Consider the following 13812-nt stretch of genomic DNA (forward strand, 5'->3'; position numbering starts at 1 on the left):
GCTTTCTTAATCCATCCATTCTATTATCTCCAGAAAAAAAGGCAATCTAACAAATTAGGTAAGCATCTTAGGTAAACAGTTGCTTTTTTTCCTAATCCTTTCAAAAACTAAAGAGTACAGAACAAAGACAGCTGGTTGTCCCTTTACATAATTCCTCTCCAGACCACATTTAACATAGAAAAAACAAACAGCTTATTTTTGCTTAACAGAGATTAGGGTTTATTAAATGAGATGCTCTTTCATATTCTTGAAAAATAACCACCAATCCATTACCTTCATAATCAAATGGAAAACTTTAAGTTTTTGAGTGTGGACACATAAAGATTATGCAAAACTAAAAGCATCTGGTCTCTCAACAAGTCACTGTAAACATATGCTCATCTTTGATGCTTGTTTCACAGAACATGATTTGTTAGCAAATATTAAAAATGAGGATGATTAGTCTTACACACTCATTACCCTCAGTAGCACCAAGCCTTTACTTCTGTGATGAAATTTTGGGCTTTGTTTCTTTTTCCTTAACAAACAGCATGTGGAAAGTGTCCCAGCATACCAGTCCCCAGGTTATCATCAGTGCTCAAGCTCAGAGCAAACCTTTGATTCAACCAGACTCTGTACTATCTCTTCTTTCATTATGTTCCCAAAATAGAATCTGCTAGAAGCAAGGCAAGAATTCATGAAGTGTCACTGGATTTTATTTACTCAGCCTTTACTCTGCTACCCAAGCAGCTGCTACTGCCACATCTCACAGCATGGAGTGAAGGCAGTACTGGCACAGGGTGCCCAGAGAAGCTGTGGCGGTCCCATCCCCGGCAGTGTTCAAGGCCAGATTGGATGAGGTGGAAGGTGTCCCCCCATGGGGGTTGTATTTCCCTTTTTCCCGTCGTCAGGAACTTCACCTGAGTAAAGTGGCCTAACTCCAATTCCTAATTTAGTTCCATTAAAATTCATGAGAGCCACCTTACAATAGAAATAAAACCCTCCCTGGGCAGTCTGGACATACTGTCTACTCAGTTTATGTCAATTCCTAATTCGTTGTTAATGAACTCAAATTTATGTCATGTCAGAAGAACTAATCAATATTAAATACAATAATAAAAAAAAATGCAAACCCATTCAAAACACACTTCATTCTAATGAACCGGCTGGACCACTTAATAAAAATCAGAGCCAGACTCTGTAAGTGCAGGGATCTAGCACTGCTCACATCATATTGTGAGAATGGACTTCAATTTCAGTTAGGAAATTGTGAAAACTCCAGCTTTAGAATCATAGAACGGTTTGGGTTGGAAGGACCTTAACGTCATCCAGTTCCAAAACTCCACCATGGGCAGGGACACCTCATACTAGACCATGTCACCCAAGGCTCTGTCCAACCTGGCGCTGAACACTGCCAGGGATGGAGCGTTCAAAACTTCCTTGAGCAACCTGTTTGTTCGTTATTATTGCTGTAATAGAGTATCCTGCTCGGGAAAGCTACTGTGGTATGGATCCATGGTTCGTTCTACACAAGACTATGGCACAAAGCCGCTTTATTAAGCCCCGTCCCATATAAATACAGGTAAACACGTAATAAATGTTAGTTTAACAGGTCACAGCACATTAGCATTCCAGATGCAAAAGCCTTCATAACGTCCTGTATCAAATGAAAAGCCTCCAGAAAAACAGACTGAAAAATACAACCATTATGTGCCATTGATGAGCAGGACAGTTTAAGGGCATCATCATAATCTTGGTCCTTGTCAAAGTGAGGAATCTGTCAAAGAAAACCTGCTGATGACCCTACACGTGTCCCATAGGAAAAGGAACAGGAGAAATAAAACCTAATGGTCTTCTAGTAATCTAGACAACAGGAGGACATTTCTTCTCACCCAAAATGTAAGATCTAACTGGGAATATTTAATATGGAGGACATGAGAGTTTGAGTATCTCTGAGAACCACAGAACATACCAACCTATATTCTTTCTCTGGCTGTGTTAATTTGCAAGGTTTGTAGAAACATACACACAGGCACAAAGTAAAAACATCAGGCAGGCTTGTTGCAGTTTAAGCTCAGCCGTAAATCACGCAGTCACTCTCTCACTCCCTCCCTTCTTCTTCTCCTGCTCCCGGAGAGATGGGAGGCAGAATAGAAAGAATGTAACTCCCACAGTTGAGATAAGAACAGTCCAGTAACTAAGGTGTAACACAAATCACTGCTGATACCACCAATAATAATAAGGGAAATAACAAGGGAAGAGAATACAACCACTCACCACATGCCGACCAATACCTAGCCCAACCCAACAGTGATCTAGCCCTTCCAAATAACTCCCGGTTTACATCCTGGGCATGACGTGCTGTGGTATGGAATACCTCTTTGGTCAGTTTGGGTCAGGTGTCCTGTCTCTGCTTCCTCCCAGCTTCCCCTCCTCCCTTGCAGAGCATGAGACTCACAAAGTCCTTGGTCGGACTAAACATTACTGAGCAGTAACTAAAAGCATCGCTGTTATCAGCACTGTTCCCAGGCTGAAAGTCAAAACCACAGCACTGCACCAGCTACTGAAAAGGAGAAAAATGACTGCTACTGCTGAACCCAGGACAAGCTTTTGTATCAGGACTATAAATGCATGTGGAGGGGGGGGAACAGGAGATGTCAGGAGATCAGAGAAAGTTCTATTATTCTGGATTAGTATCATATGAACAAAATGTTAACAAATAATAATCAATCTCCTTTAAACCCATCTCTGCACACGCACCTTGGATTTCACATACAATATGAAAGGTTCATTTTCTATCTCTAGGATAGAAATAAAATCCTACACTTCCATAAACTTACAAAGCTGCAATGCAAAACAATTTACCACTCTCTTCTGCAGCACCTGCACAGAAGAATGGTCCAAATGCTACAGCCCCCAATATAACTAATGCTGTATATTTACTCCAATGGCCTTGTCAAACCAACTCTCATTAACAGACTGAGCTGCAGATTCTACTCATCTTTACAAATACCAATAGACTTTACTAGATTTCCCCAAACTTTGTTAACAAAAAGAAACAGCAGGGTGTCACCACGAACAGAATTTTGCCTGTGGATGATCCATACAAAAGATAAGAAAGGAAGGATGGAGTATACTGGCCTCTTGGGGCAGGCAGCCAGGAAAAGAAGCTGAACACATTTAGAATTCACAATAGCTATGGACAAGGCAGGTCGGAGTCTTGTTTTTAAGCAGAATTGCATTCTGGAAACTCAGCAGTAAAAATAAGGATAAATTGTTTAATCCTGGATGACTGTTCAACATTGTATGATGTCTTTGGCTTGATACATTTTTCACTACTTCATTGGTCCTTCCTTCTGTTAGTGAAGAAAGTTTCTGGCTGTAAGTTCCAGATGACAAGACACTCAACCGATGGCACCATATGTTAGTATTACTATATTGACTACCTTCCAGTACCTAAAGGGGCCCACAAACAACCTGGAGACGGGCTTTGGACAAGGGCCTGTAGGGACAGGACAAGGGGAAAGGCTTTAAACTGAAAGAGGGGCAATTTAGATTAGATACAGGAAAGAAGTCCTTCCCTGTGAGGGTGCTGAGGCATTGGCACAGGGTGCCCAGAGAAGCTGTGGCTGCCCCATCCCTGGCAATGTTCAAGCTCAGGTTGGACACAGGGGCTCGAAGCACCCTGCTCTACTAGAAGGTGTCCCTGCCTGTGGCAGGGGTTGGAACTGGATGAGTTTTAAGGTCCCTTCCAACACAAACCAGTTTGGGATTCTATAACAAGAAATGTTTTACAGAAAAACCATTAAAAATCTACCACTTTGGTTTCTCTCATGCATTTTGTCCTCAGTCATATTTTCTGTATAGAGCAGGTACCGGTTTAAAAAACAAACAAACAATTATTCTTGATCCTGCCCCTCTACTCTGCTCTTGTGAGACCTCCCCTGGAGCATTGTGTGCAGTTCCGGTGTCCTCAACATAAAAAGGACATGGAACTGCTGGAACACGTCCAGAGGAGGCCACGAGGATGATCAGGGGACTGGAGCACCTCCCGTATGAAGACAGGCTGAGGAAGTTGGGGCTGCTCAGCCTGGAGAAGAGAAGGCTGCGTGGGGACCTCAGAGCAGCTTCCAGTATCTGAAGGGGGCCTATAGGGATGCTGGGGAGGGACTCTTCATCAGGCACTGTAGTGACAGGACAAGGGGTAACGGGTTAAAACTTAAACACGGGAAGTTTAAATTGGATATAAGGAGGAAATTCTTTCCTGTGAGGGTGGTGAGGCACTGGAATGGGTTGCTCAGGGAGGTTGTGAGTGCTCCATCCCTGGCGGTGTTCAAGGCCAGGTTGGATGAAGCCTTGTGTGGGATGGTTTAGTGTGAGGTGTCCCTGCCCATGGCAGGGGGGTTGGAACTAGATGACCTCCAGGTCCTTTCCAACCCTAACTATTCTATGATTCTATGATTCTCTCCAGTCTGTCCATAGAAATCCTTCCTATATACACTTTCATACTAGAATTCAAAGCAAAATTAGAAAATAACTGCTATTTAAATAACACTAGCATATCTAAATTTTTGATTTCGTAAATACAAACTTGGAGCCATTACAGGTCATAAGCTCCAGGGTTTAACTGGTCCATCATCTATTCTCCTTAGTATATGCATTTGTTTATTTTTTGTTTCTTTCTTCCTGAGCAATTTTACTAGCACTATCTCTGATTTTATCCCTGTGCATATCTTCTACTGGAAGAACCAGAAGATTCTGGTTTATAACATTTCTACTCATGGTACCGTACCACTGCATATCCTGCATTTTGACTTTCAGATAGCAAAGCAGGATTTTATCCTCAAATATTTTTCCAAACTGGAACATTAATTTTTGAGATATTTATAATCAGTATTGTCCATAATTAAATTAACAAACGATACTTTGTAAGGAAGGCTCACAAGCTGCTTTGTCAGGTCTTTTCTAATTCCTTTAGTATAGTAAAAATGACACTGAGTAGATCTCAACATTTAGTACACGATGAAATGCCAGTACTTAGCTACAGGGAGTTTGCTCCTGAGACTCTGCAGACCCTGACTGCAGTAACTGTAAAGAAATGCCAGAGCTCCCCATTAAGATACAACCTTTAAAGAAAGAAAAAAAGACCATGAAGACCAAACTAAAAATATATAAATTCAGAATATGATCTTCCCATTTTAGTTCCCTGAACTGCTTATAGAAAACAATTCTTACTAGTGAGTATCATTTCTCATGGAAATAGGGCTTGAAATTTGAAAGAAGAATTTATTCTCGGTGTGGAATCATCAAATATGCCCTCCTTTAAAAAAACAGAAATAAAAATTATTTGTCCATGAGCAAATGCATTTTACTCCCAAATTCCATCATGCTCCTGATCTGCTTCTCATGCAAATTAGCATGAGGAGGACATGCTCCACCCATCCATGAGTGTTTAGCCTTTCTTTCTGACTTTTAGGCCCCTTTCCCATTGGCTGCCTTGTGTTTTCTGGTTTCTTTGGGTGTATTTTTTTTCTTAAACAGACTATAAACCCCAATTTTGATAAACTGTCTCTGCCTCTCTCCTTCTTTCCTCTCCTTCTCTGACCATTCCCCTCCCGTATTCAACTCTTGATGGGCAATCATGGATATTCATCAGTAATAAAGAGAAATAAAAATGTACTGTTTCATCAGTTCCATCTTGCAAAAGGCACAAGAGAATCTCTATAAAATTAATTTCTCAGTTTCTTCTATTGGGTGCCATGCTTAAATTCCTTTAAGAGCTTTGAGGATTGTGTGAATAAATCAGGAATTTCAGCTGCCTGGCTGTAACTAATATGTTATCTGGCATTAACAACAAGAAAGCAAGTTTGTCACATTAGCCACACTCTTTTCAACAGCAGCAGGTAACCCTGGCAATAAATGTTAGTAGAAATAGCAAAGAGATAGCCAGCCAAAAGCATGCTTGGAGTGTCAGTGTTGCTAGCACAGACGGTGTCCCACAGCTGCGGCGATGCAGAGCTGGTGCCATCTCCAAGCCTCTGCCCTTCCCTAGCTTCCTCACTGCAGCTGGGACATGAGGCTGGAAAGGGTCCAGAGAAGGGCCACAAAGATGATCTAAGGACTGGGAAGCTATATGAGGAAAGGCTGAGAGAGCTGGGCTTGTTCAGCCTAGAGAAAAGAAGGCTCAGGAGGACTCTCTCACCGTGCTCCAGTATTTAAAGTGTGGCTACAAAGTGGATGATGACCCCCTTTTTACAAGGAGTCACATGGAAAAGACGTGGGGCAATGGACATAAATTACTCCCGTGGAGATTCTGACTGGACACAAGAGGAAAATTTTTCCCAATGGGAACAATAAACCACTGGGATAATCTCCCCAGGGAAGTAGTGGACTCCCCAATGTTGAACACTTAAAATTAGATAGGACAGGGTGCTGGGGCATCTAGTCTAGGTCATGTTCTGCTTAGAAAGGTTGGACCAGATGATCCTTGAAGTCCCTTCCAATGTGGAATCTTGTGATTCCTCAGGGCTGTTGCACATGCACAGCCCCACGTGGCCTTCATGATGCTTCAGGCTGCAGGCCATGGTTCCAAACCATGCATGCATTCAAGCCCTCTTCTGCTCCTCACTGCCTCAGGCCAGTCCCACATGCTCACCTCCATTCACACTGAGAAGTTGCAGAAGAAGATATCATGCAAATTTCCAGAAAGAGATCTATTCCTCGTTCTCTGTCTCTTACTGAAAAACATTAGTATTTTCACTTACTGCTAATCTGTCTGATTTTTTGATACACAAAACATACTTTAGGTTTTCTGTATTTTTAGAAGTGACACAACTCCTTTCTTATTTAGCTCAAAAAAATATCCTGTATTTTTAAGCAGACATTAAACAGCCAAGAAAGGACAGGAAGTACCCATTGATTTCTCTGAATGCAGATCATGAAGCAAATCTAAATCAACTGAAATACTTAATCAATCAAGGCAAAATTCCTGGTTTTCCCCAAATAGTAAAAGAGGACTCTCCCAGTAGATATTGTTCCTTAAAGCACCAAATAGTATAGTAAGTGATGGCAAGAGCCCTGATACATGCATTACAAAATGGATATGCATATGTAATCAGGTTGTAGCGCAAATGTAATCATCCTCTAGCACTGAACTGCAGCAAGCATTCTCCATACTAATTTTTCTCCTCTGTATTCTATTAAAAGGATACGTGGCGACCACAAAAGCTATCACAAAATTCTTAATAACTGATTAAGCGATGAAATAAATTGTGCCACTGCAGTGAGTCAGACCTTTCTATGTACAAATATAAACAAAGCCTATATTGCTATTCCTGTTAAACTGCTTCGTTAGTCTAAAATAAAATTACATCTAATTTTTATCATGTATGTTAATCAGATGAATTTACACAGTCTATCAAACAACGTGCCTGCTGTGCTCTAACAGTTTTGCTCAAGCACACCTTCTGCACACACACTGACTTTCAGTAGCAATTCTTGCAGTACACCAATGTTGATCTAGCTCATCCATCCACATTAATGTCTCGTTAAGCCCCTGAACAATGAAACTGCTGCATCCCTTTGTAAAAATAGCACAATGGCAATGACAAGTAGCTGAAGCTAAATATAGCTCCTGCAGGCATATGCCGGGGATTAAATAGTACATTTTACCCCTCCCCAATCCTAAATCAGTAAGCTTCAACTAGGAATCTCTAGTGAATACACACAGGAGCTCAATAAATCCCCTTTAAGCTTGCCAGGCATATTCTGAATCTGTGCTAGCTAAAAATAGCCATGTTTATAATGACAGCAGGGATGTGAGCAGAATAATATGAAGTTTACAGGCAAGCTGCTATAGTCATTCTGCATTAACAAATAGGGTGAATCAAAGGTCATTCTAGCACACACACAGACAGACTGACAGATAAAATACAATATGCAGTAACTTTTTACTGAAGAGTATTCATCTCACATTAAACTGCATTTTCTAACTGGCTACTGCAGCCACACATTCGTAAGTTATTCTGGGTGTTTAGCTTGACCACAAGCTGTTACTTCCAAAAGGCAGGGGAATGATAGGGATATACAGCATTACTCCTCTGGACAGAATTCCCTTCTAGAGTTCAATTCCCCTCTGGAAATATACAGGAAATATAATACAATATTAATCACAGAATTCTAATCTCATTACTTAAAGGCAAATTGCATCTGGGTCTCCAGGGCAGTACTATTGCATCAGAACATGCACGTTCTTAACTGCCTCAAAGGTTTTACCTCCATCAACCTAGTGCTGATGACCACAGCTACTACAGACTCTCATTCTTGGCTGAGATACAGATGAGAGATTTAAAATAGTTCAAACACAAGTAACTTTTATGTGGATGAATTTCATCGAGAGTTTTCTGTCTCCTGCAGAAACTAAACTGCAGAACCTCTTTGAGAAATATGTGCTAGGAAATTAGGCAGCCCTGCTTGCTGTTCTTGGAGCACTTGAAGGAATGGGAGAGCGAGTCACCACGTGTTCCTCAGTAACTTAGATCTTAGTCCAAAATCATGCCCTGATTCTGAAAGTAGGAAGGTACAAAAGGAGAGTAAATGCACGGGTAGACGTTGATGAACAAATCACACACACACATAAACATCCTCCAAATGGGAAATTTCTCTATGTGGAGACCAACAACTCAGCCTGGTTCTCCCAGCAATGGCAATGTAAGATGGTGGTTGCTGTAAAGAAGCATCACTGAATGTATTTCTTCAATGAAAGCTGCTCCTTACAACCTGCAGGCAGAGTTCTCAAAAGTAAAGGAACAAGATGATGGCAGCTACGTTCTTACTAAAAGAATACACCCGTGAGAGGTGGATAAAACAAACTCTAGGCCGTACCAGTGCAAAGAACATGCTATGTGTCAAGCATAAATGCCCTACATGTCATGAAATTATAAAGGAAGTAACAACACAGTATAGAATCAGTCACAATCCTAAGAAAAGGGTTGTGAAAGGAGACTCAGCAAGCCAGTATGTATTTTGAGATAAGCAAAGGAGTATTTTAGAAAGCTGTATGACAATGTTTGCAAGTGTGAGTGACAGTTTTCTTCTCCAACCCTCCCACCCAGGAGGGGAATCAAAGCAACAGCACCAAGCCTTAATAGGTTCATGTGCAACACCCTGAAGTCTCTGGGTAACACAATGAAGTTCTTCAGTTTTACTTTATTCATGCCAAACACTTCCACACTGTTTCACACTTCCTCAACCCTAACCCATCCCTCCCCTGCTTCTTCTACCATGTCCTTTGTAAGAAACAGGGATGAGATTGCACACAAAGTGGGGTAAACTCAGAAGAAACTTTTTGGTTGGCTCCTTATTCCTTTACTTTCTTTTATTGCTAATATTCTATTTACCTTTTGCATTGCTACTACAAAGTCATTTCATAGACTTCTAAAATGAATCTTCATAGAATGTCATATACCTCCAAGATCTCTATCCTGAATGACAACAGTTAATTAGGCACCCATCACTGTATTTGGAATTAAGAATGCCTTTTCATCATTGCACTACTTAACAACACATATGTGGATCAATGCTGATCTTCATCTCCCATTTTAATAACAACTCACCTCTACCACATTATAAGCCTGCAGTCCTTCAACATGGTTTTCATGTATACTACCCTTAATTAACTGAAACAATCCTATCCACCCTAGTACCCAGATCCTTTACGAGCAAGCACAAAAACAACACAGATCTGTATGAATTAGGCTGGAGACCACCTTTCACTAAGCAAATGGGCCATTTATCCTACCTTAAACCAGCTCTTGACTCATGACAGGACTTCCACTTTCATCTCACAGCATATTTGTATCTCTCAAAAAGCCTTTTATGACAGTCTTTTTGGAAATGTTTTAGGAATCAGGTAAGCAGTGTCAATGATTTTTCCCTTTGTTCACGAGCTCAGCATATGCTTCAAAGAATTCTGACAGATTTGCTTACAGCAAGTGTCCTTCCTAAAAAACCCTTTCAACAGTGTATCCCAGCTTACATACCTGATTATTATTAACTCTGCTGTTACACTTCTGGTTTTACTGTATTTACTAATAATAAAATTGTATTAGTTACTCTGCTGTCCCAATAGCAATATAAAACTTAACTTTTCAAAATTCCAAAGTTTTAAACCACAAGAGAATAAGAAGATTATATTCCAGACAAAGAGTGAAGAGTCCAATACACCTCCTATCGATGTATGGTCTGGCACTGGTCCAAGACAGTCACCATTACACACATAAGCAAAATAAGTCTTCTATTTTACAAGACAAATCTACCCCATACAAAGGGCACATAGAAAGTACAAATGCTTTCCTGAAGATCTCAAATCCATTCACTGTTCTTCTGAAGAACCTGGCTCCATTCACTATTTGTATACTTTTTATTCATAATATTGCTGTACTGTAAATGAAAATGATACTCACACCCTCAAAAGGTAAAGCAAATCCTCCTCTGCAGTAACTAAAATACCTTAAAAAGAAGTCAGGAAAGAGCTTTCCTGTATTCTTGTGTTAAACAATCCTCATATTTTTCAGGAATTCCTGTGATTAGGGGGGATAAGCCCAATTAAGTAATTGTACAAAAGTGGGAGTAAGTGAAGAATGAGGTTTTAAAACAGGAATGCTTGAACAACTTAATCAATGGATCTGTTTATTCAGCACAGCCATTAACATATAAATATGAAAGACTGAGTACTTCAGATTTATCAGCTGCTACTTGGGTTGGAAATAGAGGCTCTAGTAGCACAATCGTTTTCAAAATCAGTAAAGTTATTGAGCTAAATTTATCACTGATTTAATGAGGTTTATATGGAATGAATATTGTAAATTCCTACTCCTTTTTATGATGATAAAAACTAACAGAAGAAAAAATACTGAAATTAGTTTTCAGGCACTAACACTTCAGAAATTAAATTTGTCCTCTAGCTTAGCTAGAAATCGGTCCTACCTAGAGCTACAGAACAGCAACTGTCTAATGTATCTTATTTCTTTCACTGGGTATGCTATCCAAAAGCTAATGTGCCAAGCAACCAAGCATCCACTCACATTACTAAAACATACATTTCTCATAATAAGCCCTGTGTATGTGATTTCCTCAAATGTTTTTCCTCTACATAGGGAATTTGGATGTATCTCTTCAGTAAACACAGGAAGATAATTGCAGATACAAATCACAAGTAGAGATGACACTAAAACTCATTTCCTTACTTCACTGATTCCATTTTGCCTTAATTTAGCCAGGTAAACACAATCCATGCCAGCAGGCTCCAGCACCACTGCCTGTTCCATGTCCCACCTGCACTAAAGACTCCTGAAGGCTGAGAATACACTTTGAATTCTGTGATGTTCCAACAAAACCAGACAAATTTTTCAAAGGCAAAGGCCTTAAAACAGGTGAAAGGCATTACAAAATGTGTTCTCAGAAATACAGATTTACAAAGGGCCAGTCAGTGACAATTTGAACAGCACTTGTCACACTAGTCTGCAGTATGCATTTATCATTGATTACTGAGCATGATCTTGCAATTCGGGAAAAGCTTGGACCACTCTTGGTTTTGAGCTGCCACTACTCACACATCTGTATTCTTCACGTAGATCAATTATGTTCTAAAAGTAACAGCAGATCCTTAAAAATAACCTTAAAAAGGAGCCTTAACGTATGTATGTTGTTACTTTTATTTTTTCCTGCCTCGAACAAAACAGATGCTCAGAAGTCAACTGGAGGTCATTACCACAAGGTCCAGTAACCCACCAAGGAATTAATCAGCAGGTTCAGAGATCTTTTCCTGAAGGAAACATGACAAATTCCAGAACCTCAGTTGTAAAACCACCTAAAACCACCATATGCTAATAAATCAGAACTCTCCACTTTCTAAAAGAAGGAAGAGAAAATCTTCTGTGTGAACAGGAAACAGTCCCTGGTTCTTTCCTTTTCTTTCTGAGATACTCAAGAACATTAAACATATTCCCCCATCTTCCAAAAACTGCTTATACACACACAAAATATACAGCAAAAACTCTTTCTCATGCGATTACTTTACTCTCTGGAGATCCCCAGTGGTGAACCAACCTAAGCAAATTCTTAATTTTAAAAGATATTTGCAAAATATGCACATGCACATTCTACATACAAATACAAATATCTACATATTCAAGAAGCATCGGGACAATGCTGTGCCAGTAAGATTAAATTTTAGGTAATACTGTGAGGAGCAGCGAGTTGGACTCAATGATCCCTACGGGTCCCTTCCAGCTTGAGATATTCTGTGGTGAGGCACTGGAACGGACTGGCCAAAGTTGGGAATGCTCCATCCCTAGCAGTGTTCAAGGCCAGCTTGGATGGAGTCTAGGGTGCATGGTTTAGTGTGAGGTGTCCCTGCCCATGGCAGAGGGGTTGGATCTGCATGATCTTAAGGTTCTTCCTCACCCTAAATATTCTATGATTCTATGTAATATTATAGATGGATGGATGGATGGATGGACGGATGGACAGGTACGTAGGTAGGCTGATAGGTAGGCAGATAGGTAGGTAGATAGGTAGATGATAGATAGATAGATAGATAGATAGATAGATAGATAGATAGATAGATAGATAGATAGATAGATGATAGATAGATAGACAGATAGATAGACAGATAGATAGATGGATGGTACTGGTACCTGGTGCTTAAATCACTATTTCGATTTTATTAGGGATGCTAACTTGATTTCCTATCTAAGTGGTTAACACACATTTAAAAGGATTACAAATGCTTATTTTAAAAACACACTGAGTCAGCTCACTAAACTTCATAAATATGCAGCAGGAAACTCCCAAACAGTGACTCATAACTCCAGAGGTTTAAAACAGACACATAACCATGAATTTTCCAACTGTTACTCATAGTCGATTAAATCCTAAGCCAAAACCATCCTGCTTCTGTGAGTTCTACTTGACCATCCATTACGTGCCACAGAAATAAGGGCATTAGGGAAACAACAACCAAAAAGAGATAACTGGGAAGAGTGCTAATCCCTCACAGCTTACATGAAAAAAACCCTATTTCACATAAACTGAACAAATAATTCTTTCCTTTACAGTTGATGTGTAGGTGGATTTTGTCTTCACCTTATTTAAGAATGAATGATTCAGGAAAATAAAGAAACAAAATCTAACATTAACATTTTTACTTAAAGAAAAATGAGAACATGCAACAATCTCAAACTCTATTTGTGTGTATCTACTGAAAGTTGCAACAATCCTGGCACATTCTTGGTTAGACAATGTACTGATACCCTGTTCTTATGGAATTTATGATACTTACAACACATTTAATGGATTACTGCTAAATATCATCATCATGCTCCTATTTTGTCTTGCAATTAAGAATACGTGTTTAGTGAGTTACTGCTAAACATCATCATGCTCTATTCTGTCTTGAAATAAAGTATCTTTTTAAATTTCAACAGTATTAAAAATGTATGCCATTACTTTAAATGTAGTGATTTCTGTACAGCCAACAGGAAGAATGCCTCATTTTTGCAAATCTTAGTAAAATACTGCAGGGTTTTGTAGACATTTTAGTAATCAAGCTAATGTATACACAATGGAAAAACCACACACAAGCAGATTAATCTAATCACAGAAAAACAAGAATCAAAACATCTATCCATCCCATTTCTCACTCCAATGACAAATCTACTGCATGAGATACAATGAAACCCATAGGAAGTAGTTTTAAGCAAAAGGGTTAGTCAACTACCTATATGTCTGAAAATGTATAAACTATAACGAACAGCCTATCATTACTTATTT

At 39.6% G+C, this 13812-nt stretch overlaps 1 protein-coding gene across 8 annotated transcripts in view; it reads right to left on the minus strand.

Annotated features, from left to right (window-relative positions):
* TRAPPC9 (trafficking protein particle complex subunit 9) overlaps positions 1-13812 on the minus strand; it is a 600540-nt gene that overhangs the window by 435271 nt on the left and 151457 nt on the right. The window lies entirely within an intron of this gene.

The sequence above is a fragment of the Lathamus discolor genome, chromosome 2 (genome assembly GCF_037157495.1).
Source record: "Lathamus discolor isolate bLatDis1 chromosome 2, bLatDis1.hap1, whole genome shotgun sequence".
NCBI lineage: Eukaryota > Metazoa > Chordata > Aves > Psittaciformes > Psittacidae > Lathamus > Lathamus discolor.